Here is a 12618-nt window from a genome sequence, read left to right on the forward strand (position 1 = left end):
CTTTTAAATAAATGCCAAAATCTACGCTCATTACCTTAGCTACCACACCCACATTTCCAGCGCTGTGTTGAGGCTTCTCGGCAGACTTCCCCCACTCTAATCCCATATATACTTTGTCCAAAATAATTGTCTTCCTTCCAAAATTAGATTTCCATAGGAAATTTGTGTGGTTTTGTACTGTTCCTGAAGACCCAGATTCAAAGTCTGAAAATCATTTTGATATCTCCCTCTTTTTGACCACTACCCACATCCAGTCAACCCTGTTGACTCTTCCTGTAAAGTCAACCTCTGACTTTTTGCCTCCACACTACTCATTGGGTTCCTGTCATTTAATACGTCTTGTTGAGAACAACTTTTCCATGCCTACCTGTGTGATATGCTCAGCTAGGCCATGTATTCTTTGAAGACAGTGCCTTGGGTTTTTGTTTGTTGATTTGGCAGTGGGGGTGGAGGTGGAGGGGTTGGCTTTGTTTTTCATCAACCTTAGCATCTGGCATAGCTGTGTGCTATAGGAGAGACACTTTGTTGATTGGCGTAGGGTATTATCTTATAAGCACAGTCAAGCCAATGTGATTCCTCTTCCTCAATCCCAGAGCCTCTGCTGATTACAAACAGCCTAAGGTCTTTTTCCAGACTCTACATTTTCCACATACATGTAAACATACACTCAAAATCAGCCACTGTCATAACATTCCTATAACTGCAGTTCTTTATGGGGATTTCAAAGCCAGCAGCATCTTCTCTTGTTAATTTTTTACAGCCTGTGGAAAGGTAGTTCCCTTACTGGAAATGCTCTTTTAAAAAATGTTAAGATTTTATTTCTTGTGATTTGATATGATAACATAGTCTTGTTTCTGCCTATAAAAACTTTAGTTTCAGTGGATAAAATTGCTACAATTCACATATTTTATTGATTTAAGCCAAGTTTGTTAATTAAGTAAGAGATTTTTTAAACTATTTTTTTTTCAATTCAGTCCTGCATTTATCCCATGAAAGTTAGTAAGATGTTTGTGTTTGTTAGCAGAAACATAGCAAGTGGGTAAAACCAGTCCTTGACCTTAACATCTAAACAAGAAGTTAAGCCTTATGTCACAGAAAATATTGTTTGAAACTCGTATTGTACTACAAAACTACAAATCTGGATTTGTTCACTAAACACTCTCAAATGTTTGTATTCATCCAATCATCCTATCCATTTTATAACTATATATCAAATAGTTATAAAGTGAGAATTATTGTTGAGGAAGGGTACCCTGCTATCAAGAGTTATTAGTTTAAAATGGTCATAAGGAGTTCCTCTCATGGCTCAGTGGAAATGAATCTAACTAGCATCCATGAGGACGCAGGTTTGATCCCTGGCCTTGCTCAGTGGGTTAAGGATCCGGTGTTGCCATGAGCTGTGGTATAGGTCGTAGACATGGCTCGGATCTCACGTTGCTGTGGCTGTGGCATATAGGCTGGCAGCTACAGCTCTGATTTGACCCCTAGCCCGGGAACCTCCATATGCCACAGGTGCTGTCCTAAACATGCAAAAAATAAAAATAAAAAAATTAAATAGTTACCAAAAAATCCCACAATTGGTACAATTCAAGGTATAAATGGTTATAGACATTTACAATCCTAACATTATCTGCCGATGTAGATGTTTAGGTAGATTTACGGAGATAGAACAACTTACACACACACGTGTGCACACACACAGGTACACTGCACATTGAATGAATGCTCCCCCACACCCAATTCAAAAGTTGAAATCCTAACCTCCATGTAATGGTATTAAGAGAGGGACCCTTTGGGAGGTTATTAGGTCATAAGGGTGCAAGCCCTCATGAATAGGGTTAGTACCCTTTAAAAATTGACCCCAGAAAACTCTCTTGCTCCTTCTGCCACATGAGGACAGAGAAAATGGGTCTTCCCCAGACAGCAAACACTGGTTCTTCTGGCATATTGACCTTGGACTTCCCTGCCTCCAGAACTGTGAGAAATAAATATCTGTTGTTTAAGCCACCCAGTCTCTGGTTTTTTTATAACAGCAGTCTACACGAACTAAAACATACATATCTATACTAAGTCTGCCATAGCTCTTGGTTTTGTAAGAAGAGAATGATGAACTGAGTACCTACAACACAGGTCAGATATGGTACTGTCTCACCTGAGTGCTATCACACGTGGGAGTATTTGCCCAGGTTTTACAGGACAACACACTTGCCCGGTAAATAATAAAATAACACAATACAATCCCCTGTGATATCACCTGCTGCCCAGGGCGCTGCTCTTCCTCACTGGACACTTATTTCTCCTGCCGCCTCCCCTCAGTCTTTGCTGGGCTCATCCGCTCATCAGTCCCCAGCCCTTCTGAAGCCGCCATCTCTGCCAGATGTAGGCTCCCTCCTGCTCAGAATGAGCTCAAGTGATTTTGATCCATTGCTGACATTCAGACATTCACACGGATGCCACCCTCTTGCTGTGACCCAGGCTGCCCTGGGCTCGAGACAGCCTCACTCAGCTGTTTTCAAGGACCTTACAAGCCGAGTTTCCTATCCTGGTTACCCAGTCCCTGAACACCACTGAGAAACTGAAGCAAGCAGAGCAACAAATGTCCCTTGTTTTTGGCCTTGCCATTTGATAAGTGGTGCTCGTTGGAAGACAATTTCTCGAAACATCTAGATAAGCAAGTTCTGTGAGATGTGAGTACCAAGTCTAGGTTTTGACCTTTAGCAAGTTCAGAGTTTGCTGCCAAGTGACAACCTATTCTGTCAAATGTTAGAGGACATGCTCATATCTCAGATCCCTGTCTGCTTGTTCACTGACAGGGCACTGCTCATTGACAGATGAAGGTCTTTGGCTGCTGTGTGGTTTTCCTGGTGGGCCTGGGACAGTTGTTTATTTGACTTATCAGTTCAAAGCATCAAGCTAGCCAAGCAGAGCAGTTAATCAAGTTACCCATCAGCTTCTACAGGAACTCCTAGATTCACACCTCCTTGAATTTAAAAAGAAAGAAAAAAAAGTTTCACAAATTTATACTTTACTTCTTTGGTGAGAGCAACTGTTAGGTTGAACCATATGAAAATGCCATTTTTTAAATCAGTCAAAAGTGGCAAAATAGCTATTTTAAAGATGGTTCAACCTAATAATAATTTGTCATCAAAATACATGGTATCTTGAATCTTTATTGTAGGATCAAAATCATTTCTGAAGAAAAGTAATTCTGGAATGGTAAGATCCAAGTAAGAGTTCCACAGAATATTCTTGCTCTGATCACAGATTGTTTTATGATGACAGGCTATTTTGAATATTTTTATATTCATTAATAATAAATCTTTTTCACCTCTATGAAATTATAAAATAAAAGACTTCTACTTCAGTAAGATAAACTGTTTTGGTAAATAAGTGACTAATGAAATGCAACTAAAAAGAAATGTGCTCTTTATAGCTTATAGACTCAAAAGTTATAAAACATGGGGAAAAGATATCTGGTTATAGAGTTCTTGTGTTCCATATGGTAATCAGTTAACATTTGATATTGATGCTAAGGAAATGAGTGTTACTCTAGAGTTTGTTCTAGCAAAATAACAGCCTTGACATTGAGGCATAGGAAGGAAAATCAAGAAGGCCAAAGAAGAAATTGACCGGAAAGCTACTCACATCCTTTATTATCCAGCAGCACATGCAGGCTGCCACCCATCTCTAAGGATTCAACAACTACCAATAAAGGGTTGGGTTCCTGGTGGCTTTGAAATCAGAGTACCTGGGTTTGAGCCCAGGCCTCATTCTCCCACAGGAGCCTTGGGAAAATTACTGAATCTTATAAAACCTTAGTTCTGTAATCTATAAAATGATAATAGATTGCCCGTAGGGATTTGCCGTGATAAAATGAGATAATGTATGCAATGCGCTTAGCTCAGGATTTAAAATTTAGGAAGCCCTCCAGATATGTTACACTATTTATTGTTGTCTTATTCCAAGCATGTGCTAGGCAATCAGGATACAGAAATGAAAGAAGACTCTCTCACCTAGAAGAGCTGCTGAGATTAGGAATTTCACTGCAATAAAACAATAGCTAATTAAGTTTCACTGTGTTCATATCCTAAATGATCCTCATAAGACAGCCTAAGAGCATCACGTTGAGAAAGCACCTAGGATAAGCACAATCTAATTGTTTGCTAAGTACTAATGAGCATCACTTCTTCCTTCGACATGTTTAATATCATCCACAGCATCCACAGTGGGAGTTGGCAGCTGATAGCATGGAGGAAAAATGTTGGACTTGGTGGAATTAGAGAATTTATGAAGAGTGCTATTTCTCTGATTGCCATACCCAGGAGGCATTAGAATATAATCACCTCCACCAGACTTACCTTCTCAATAAGAAACATCCCCAGGACACCAAGTGCCTCTGATAAATGCATGTCCATTGAGCCAAAGCCCTTGAACCTGGGACTGTGTACTCTAAGCATTTAGCCTAATATCAGCGTGTCAGATGACCAAACTTTTGTTAGGGATGTAATTGTTGTATTTTCAAAGATCTGTTCTCTGAAAGGCCAACCAGATGGCACAATGCACATTTTCCAGAGTAACAACAATTTGGATAAAAAGGAAACAACTTAATAGGGGGGTTGTCCTGGCATGACTCTGGCCTTGTTTCCTCCTCCTCCCCCTCTTCCTCTCTTCCCCCTCCACTCTATCGGCTCTGGCCTTCCCCCCCTGTTTCCCAGACACGCAGGCCCCACTGCTGCCTCTGTCTGGAATATTCTTCCCCTAGGATATGCCTAAGGCTTGCTCCCTATCTCCTTCAGGTCTTTATTTAAATGTCTCCTTCCTTCCCTGGACTAACATATGCAACCCTCCATTTAAGATATTCTCTTTATATTGCCCTTCCTGGCTCTACATTTTTTTCCTTAGTAGTGATACCATCTAACACACTATATTTTTAACTTGTGGGTCTTGTTTATTGCCTGCCTCCCTCGTTTGAACTTGAGCTCCATGAGGACACTGATTTTGTGGTGTTTTGTTCTGTTTGCTATTACATCACCGCGGCCCAGAACAGTGCCTGGCGCATCGCAGGCACTCCATAAATATTTGTCAAGTGAAAAGATAAGAGTCAGGCAACATAAACAGAACACACACCCAGGGATGGAGCTCTGCACATGAGCATTATGACCTCTAAGCAACTGTAGCAGCAGGAGAGTAGTGCCCTTGGCCAGCTGGGTCTAGATGGAGCCAGGACAGGAACCTGGGGTTCCGGCCTGCCAGTAGCTGTCACCAGGCCATCTCTACACCCGTGACTGTCATTTACCTTTTGTCTTTTAGCTCAAACATACACTTTTCTTTGCTCAGTAATGCTGGGAAGGGAGTCTACAGCTGCATTTCTCAGATCCCATAATCAGTAGGCTTCCCCTCAGGTCTGGCCATTAGGGAAACATGAGAAGGAGTGGCAGGAAAGGAGGAGGGAGCCCCTTTTTCTTGCTGGTCCTATCAGGCTGTGCCCAGAAGGAGCACCTGCCCCAGCTCCCACTTCCCTTGTTACACCTTAACCTGCTGCATCCTGCCTCTCAGCCACGTCAGAAGCAGCTGTGCACCTGAAACTCCTTAGAGCTTAGAGCCCAGACCTTCCGGGTCCCTCTTCTTTTGTCCCAAGCCCTAGAGGTGGCTCCTTCCTACAGTTCCTGTCTCTCAGTTCCTTCAGAATTCTTTCTTTTTTTTTTTGCTGTTGAATTTGTGTAACCAACTTTTATATCAAATTTCTCTACTGAAACATCTAGTGTGATTTCTATATTTGTCACGTGTCTGTGAGGACTTACACATCTTACCTGTAAAATAAGATCTCTTCTAGGCTGTAAGAATACAATATCTAGACCTTGGGTTTGCAAACATTTTCTTTTTTTTTCTTTTTTGCTTTTCAGGGCCACACCTTTTGCATATGAAAGTTCCCGGGCTAGGGGTTGAATCAGAGCTGTAGCTGCCAGCCTACATCAAAGCCACAGCAATGTGGGATCTGAGCCGCATCTGTGATCTACGCCACAGCTCTCCACAGCAACGCTGGATCCTTAACCCGCTGAATGAGGCCAGAGATCAAACCTGTATCCTTATGGATCCTAGTCTGGTTTGTAACCTGCTGAGCTACAATGGGAACTCCTGGCAAACTTTTTCTTAGAGGGCCAGATAGGAAATATTTTAGGCTTTGTAACTCCTCAGGTCTGCCACTGTACCTGAAGATGGCTGCAGACCACAGGCAAATGAAAGGATGTGGTTGTATGCCAAATAAAACTTAATTTACAAAAAACACGCTGCCAGCCCTAGTTATGGTTTAATGACCCTATCTAGACATTCTTCAGAATAGCAAATAACATACATAAAAAAACAAAACAGAAGTTCCCTTTGTAGTGCAATGGGATGGGTAATGTCTCTGCAGTACCAGGACACAGGTTTGATCCTTGGTCCAGCACAGGGTTAAAGGATCCTGCTTTGCCGCAGCTGCAACATAAGTTGCAACTGGGCTCAGATTTGACCCCTGTGCTGAGGGGCGGCCAATAAATAAATAAATAAACCAAAAAAAAAAAAAACAAACAAAAAAACCTGCTCCTAGGATCAGTTTGAAAGGCAGATTCTGAGACTGAAATTCTAATCACCTTGAAATAATACAAATACCAACCTAAGACTCCAATCTATACCACAGAAAAGTGAAAGCTGACAGAATATTCATGTCTCAAAATTTAGGTCAAGAGGAAGATATTTATAGCTACTGGTGAAGAAATGCAAAGCCGAAGGGACTGCCTGAACTAAATCCAGTTTACCTTGTCCAGTTCACTCTGCCTTCACCCTAGTGAAGAGACAGGAAGTTCAGTAGACACAGGAAGCTGGCACTAAACAGGGCATTGGGACAGCTTTATTTCTTTTTTTCTCTTTTTCTTCGCTGTGCCTGCAGCATATGCAACTTCCCAGATCAGGGATCAAACCCACGCCAAAGCAGTAACCAGAGACAAAACAGTGAAAACGCTGGATCCTTAACCCTTTGAGCCACCAAAGAACTCCAGCTTTACTCCTTTTTGAAGTGGAAATTGCTCTATTTCTTTATTCTGATCATAGTCCCTCCATCACTCCTTATTAGGACCCTTCTGGGAATAAACTAGACTTGTATAACAGTGGCCAGAATTAATATTGACAAAGCTTTTATGTTCCACTATGTCAACTGACATTAAACCAGTGTAATCTAAGGGGATGAGAAACAGTGGAAAGGCGGAACCATCTTAACTGTATAAATAAATGACCCACAGGTCTGTAAAATAGGCAACTATTTTAGCAAAGGGCTGGTTTCTCTTGAAAAAATACTCAATAGTACTTGTAGTGAGGTCATCAATGGGAAGTTACAGTGCAAGCTAAAAACGATTCGTTTATGTTGGAAAGAAAACTGAATAGAGAACATCAGCATTTGGGGAAGCTGAAAACTCTGACTGAACCACTGAAGAACTTTCCAGAAAGACTTATAGGCATAATCAACAAGGCTACTCTCTGTGACAACTGTTTGTTTACCAGGAAAATGATCACTGGAAAACAAAACTGCCACAGAAATTGCCTTTCCAGACTTCGCCTGGCAGAACTTTTCAAGAGTGTGAGACAAGTATTCTTATCCTCCTGGTTAAAAGAATTTAAAAAAAAAAAGTTAAAATATATATAAAGAGTAAGCATTACAAATGCTTACAGAGACCTTCCAGACCTTCCAGTCTGCTCAGCTAAGGCATCACACACTTATTAACTTCTTTTCATCCCCATTTTACAGGTAAGGAAATGAAGATGCAGAGAGTAACCAGATTGCAGTCCCATGACGAGTAAGCCCTAGGCCATAGGGCTCTGAAGCCTGTGGTTATAACCAAGGTTCTAAACAGCCTGAGTCTTCAGCAGGGTGACTGCACATGGGAAATGCTTGCTGGCAGTTTTTGTGAGTTAGCATAGTTGGATCAGATTTTATGCAAGTGTTTGGATTCAATGTTTGCAAATAATCTAAACAGGGAGCTTGGTAGTAGCATTTGGACCCGGGACAGTTGATATGTTACATTAGAACATAAATTTTTCTAGTGTACCAAAGTCAAAGGGGCACCTATTCTTTCTAAAAACCTTAGAATTTTCTCTCTGGAGTGTCAGTAAGGATGGCAACTTTGTGGCTTCCCGGAAAGAAAGTTGTCCCACCCTCCTCCTCTCTTCCATGGTACAACTTGTAATTCTCATCATCTTTTCCCTACTCTCATAAAAAGGAGTTATGTAAGCTTTATAACAGGTGTCTTTTCTCCTCCCCCACCCGCCGCCCCTGACCGTTTTTTTCTTGTTTCCTAGATTTTTATTTTATTTTTTGTCTTCTTGGGGCTGCACCTGCAGCATACGGAGATTCCCAGGTTAGGGGTCAAATTGGAGCTGTAGCCACTGGCCTACGCCACAGCCACAGCAACATGGGATCTGAGCCTCATTGGCAACCTACACCACAGCTCATGGCAATGCTGGATCCTTAACCCACTGAACAAGGCCAGGGATCAAACCTGCAACCTCATGGATACTAGTCTGATTTGTTTCTACTGATCCACAATGGGAACTCCTTATACTTTTATTTTTTTGTGGCCTCATCCACAGCATGTGGAAGTTCCCAGACCAGGGATCAAACCTGTGCCACAGCAGCAACCTGAGTTGCCATAGTGACAATGCCAAATCCTTAACCTACGGTGCCACAAGAGAACCCCCTAGATTTTAAATATAACACACCCTGAATAACTCAGGCCTTGCAGCGAACATTTTCAAAAGTGTATGAAGTTATCTGGTGAAAAGATTCAATGATTTCTCCTCTAGAGCAAAAGCCTCCACCATAGGGACTAGGTTTATTACTCTGCTTTCTGGCCTCTGTCTGTCCCTCCCACCACTCTTTAACCCCTTCCTTGACACTCAGCACTCACAAGAAGAAGCAGTATCTTCACTTCTTCAGTATCTTCACTTTTCCCTGCCTTCTTCTGCCCTGTCTGGAAGCATGCACCAGGCACTATATACAAAATACATGCACTATATGAAAAAATACGTACTGACCCTATTGCCTCATGAAGCTATCTCCTTACTTCTCTCCTTGTTTTTATCCACAAACTTCTCAAATAAACCATTTACATCTGAGGCTGTCATTTGTTCATTTTCCTTCCTCGTGCCTCTTGAACAACCCTTACTATGTACACCATACACTGCTACCACATTATCTTCTTTGATGCCTGTTTTCTATACTATATATTCCATATATTTCTCCAATGAATCAAGCAATCTTATCTTTATCAATTACTTAAGGATTTAATCTGTATAGTCGTGCCTTAACTAGACTATGATAAGCTGAAAGGATGAATTTATTTTATCTTTACAAAACAGCTGCTAGCACTGCACTATGTGAAGAGTTACACATGGTCTAGTAGTGGAAGACCCTATATATATGAATATAAGAACTTTAATCAGAATTAAAGTAACATAAAATAATGCTTATCAAAGAATATGTTTTTATGTGAGCCCAAAGATAATTTATTTAATTCACCAAACATTTGTCTGGCTGTACTGGGTTGGATAGTGTCCCCCCAAGATTCATGTCCACCAGGAACCTCGGAACATGGCCTTATTTGGAAACAGGGTCTCTGCTGATGTAATTAGTTAAGGGAAGGTCATATGGAGTAGGGTGGACCCAAAATACAATGACTGCTGTCCTTATAAGAAGCCCATGTGAAGACATGCTTTTGCTGACTTGGAAAATGGAGCAGACCCTGAGGAGACAGGGAGGGAAGAAGGGAATGTGGACACGAAGGAGAAATTGGTGCCACGCATATACGAGTCAAAGAATCACCAGAAGCTGAAAGAGGCAAGGAAGGATTCTTCCCTGGAGTCTTCAGAGGGAGCATAGCCCTGACAATACCTTGATTTTGGACTTCTGGGTTTCAGAAGTGTGAAAGAGTAAATTGTGGTTGTTTTAAGCCAGTGGGTATATGGTAATTTGTTACAGCAGCCCTAGGAAAGCCCCCACTGTGTTCCTCAATGTTCCAGGCATCAGAGATATGGGTAAATAAAACACGAAAAATCCCTGTCCTGAAGCTTACATTCTAATGGGGGGAGACAGGGATTCAAAGAGTAAATAAATAATGCCTTATGTTAGGAGGTTAAACACTAGAGAAACTGTGATTTTAAACAGCTCGTGCAATTAGATCAGGCCCACACAGGTGTAGACTTAAAAACATGCACAATTTAGAAGTTAAAGTTGAGGAGTTCCCGTCGTGGCGCAGTGGTTAATGAATCCGACTAAGAACCATGAGGTTGCGGGTTCGATCCTTGCCCTTGCTCAGTGGGTTAAGGATCCTGCGTTGCCGTGAGCTGTGGTATAGGTCGCAGACGAGGCTCAGATCCTGTATTGCTATGGCTCTGGTGTAGGCTGGTGGCTACAGCTCGATTCGACCCCTAGCCTGGGAACGTCCACATGCCGAAGTGGCAAAGAAATGGCAAAAAGACAAAAAAAAAAAGTTAAAGTTGAGAGTTAAATTTTACCTGGGGCAAAATAAGGATGATAGCCAGTAGGCAGCATTTCAGACAGCTCTGAAATACCACTCCAAAGAGGCAGAGGGGAATGTCAGCATATATGTGATTTTGGTGAAGGGGGGAGGTAAATGCAACCAAGCACATATGTTACAGAAGTTTGCTGCTAGTCCTATTAAGGTTACTGCTAGTTATGAGGAGCAGATTCATCAGGAAGGATTTTAGTGTTTTTCTAGATATGAGAAGATGCAAGAATTGGGGTCATAAAATTGTCTCCTGAAAATTAGAGTTTCCTTCATGGCTCAATGGTTAATGAACCCGACTAGGATCTATGAGGATGCAAGGTTTGATCCCTGGCCTTGCTTAGTGGTTTAAGGATCTGGCATTGCTGTGAGCTGTGGTGCAGATAGGTTACAGACTCAGCTCGGATCCCATGTTGCTGTGGCTGTGGTATAGACCGGCAGCTGTAGCTCCGATTCAACCCCTAGCCTGGGAACCTCCATATGCTGCAGGTGTGGCCCCAAAATAACAAAATAAACAAATAAATTAATTAATCTTCTCCTGAAAATATCTAACTATCTGAACCTGTTTTGCCAGTTTTCCCAGAGCACAGAGTGCCTCACTCCTGATCTCTACCCTGAGCTCCTTTCAAAGGGGGTGTTGAGGGTCAGCAGCTGCCAGTAGCTCATGATTCAATCCAGACAGAGGCAGATGGAAAGTACCAATTTCCGTTCACACAGGCAGTCTCCCTTCTTAATGTTGATTGTGCCATATAACACCTCTAACCACCAGGCTAAAATCCATTATATTTACCATCTCAAAGATTAGGCAGAGATCAGCGCAGGGGTCAGGTAGGAAATTTGGAGAGTAGGTTTAGAATTCTGCCTACCAAAGTCATCCTACCTTTTGTGTTGGGAATATGCAAAAGGGAGTAAGAAGAGAAACAGACTTTTGCAACAATTCAAGTGAAAGGAGATGGTATCTCAGGCTTGTAGCAGTGGAGGTAGTGAGATATGGCCAAATGCTGAAGGCGGAAGTCATAGGATTTACAGACCAATTAGCTGTTGAATGCGAACAAGAGAGAGAAGTGGAGGACTGCATGAATTTTGGCCTTGGCAAATGAAAAAAAAAATGAATTGCTATTTGCTGAGACAAGAGGTATTAAGGGAGGAATAAGTTTGAGAGGAGAAATGGTCCTGGGAGATATGACATCAAAAAGGAGATGTCCACTTAATAGCTGCTTACTGCAGGTCGAGTTCAGGGAAGAGGTCTGGTCTGGAGATATAAATGAGGGTGTTGTCTGGTTATAGATGGTGTTGAAGGCCATGAGAATGGATGAGATCACCTGGTGGAAAGAAGGCAGAGGTTCCAGGATGGAGTGCTAGAGTCCAAGGTTGGAAGTCAGACAGGAGGTAGCACTCTTTTTTTTTTTTTTTCCTCAAGTATCACAATGTTTATTGATATATACAAGTATATAAAATCAGGGCATGAACATGACTTGATAAATTAAGTAGACTTAATTTCAATACTATAATAAGAGGGACCAATTCAAATTCTCACCATTTGTTTCACACCCACAAAAACCATATCAAGGGCATTTACGATCTTTCAAAACTGATCAGTTTTGTGCAAGTAAACCATGTTTCTTTTAAAAAGACTTGTGCACTTGCCCAGGCTCAAGGATATTAAAATCTAGTACATAAAGCCCATTACTAGAGGTAGAAGGAGGCGGCACTCTTAAGGAGAAAGGGAGGGAGGCTGTGGTGGCAAAGAAGGAAAACTAGTAGAGGGAATGGGAGAAGAGGGAACTGATAGGACATGTGAGATTCAGAGTGGAAAGCGAGCCCTGGACTTAGTGACATAGGGGTTAGGGGCCTTGATGGGACCAGAGCTGGACATTTTAGTGATGGGGTGAGGATAAGCCTCATTCCAGTGGGTTTAAGAGGGAGCTGGAGAGGAACTGCAGATGGTGATAGCTCTTGGAGGATTTCTGTGGTAAAGAGACACAGGGAAAGGGGAGTTCCTGTCATGGCTCAGTGATTAACAACCCGATGAGTATGCATGAGGACCCAGGTTTGATCCCTGGCC

General features: G+C 42.0%; 1 protein-coding gene across 5 annotated transcripts in view; it reads right to left on the bottom strand.

The window, feature by feature from the left end:
* The window catches only part of DPP4 (dipeptidyl peptidase 4), an 82395-nt gene that overhangs the window by 59775 nt on the left and 10002 nt on the right, over window positions 1–12618 (bottom strand). The window contains exon 1 of one of the 5 annotated variants that reach the window (XM_047772745.1): window positions 2255–2977. The exons of the other annotated variants lie outside the window; for them this stretch is intronic. The gene's annotated coding sequence lies outside the window, so the exon portion shown is untranslated. Of the gene's footprint in view, window positions 1–2254; window positions 2978–12618 lie in introns of those variants that run through there. 5 annotated transcript variants of the gene reach the window in all.

This window comes from Phacochoerus africanus, chromosome 3 (genome assembly GCF_016906955.1).
Source record: "Phacochoerus africanus isolate WHEZ1 chromosome 3, ROS_Pafr_v1, whole genome shotgun sequence".
NCBI lineage: Eukaryota > Metazoa > Chordata > Mammalia > Artiodactyla > Suidae > Phacochoerus > Phacochoerus africanus.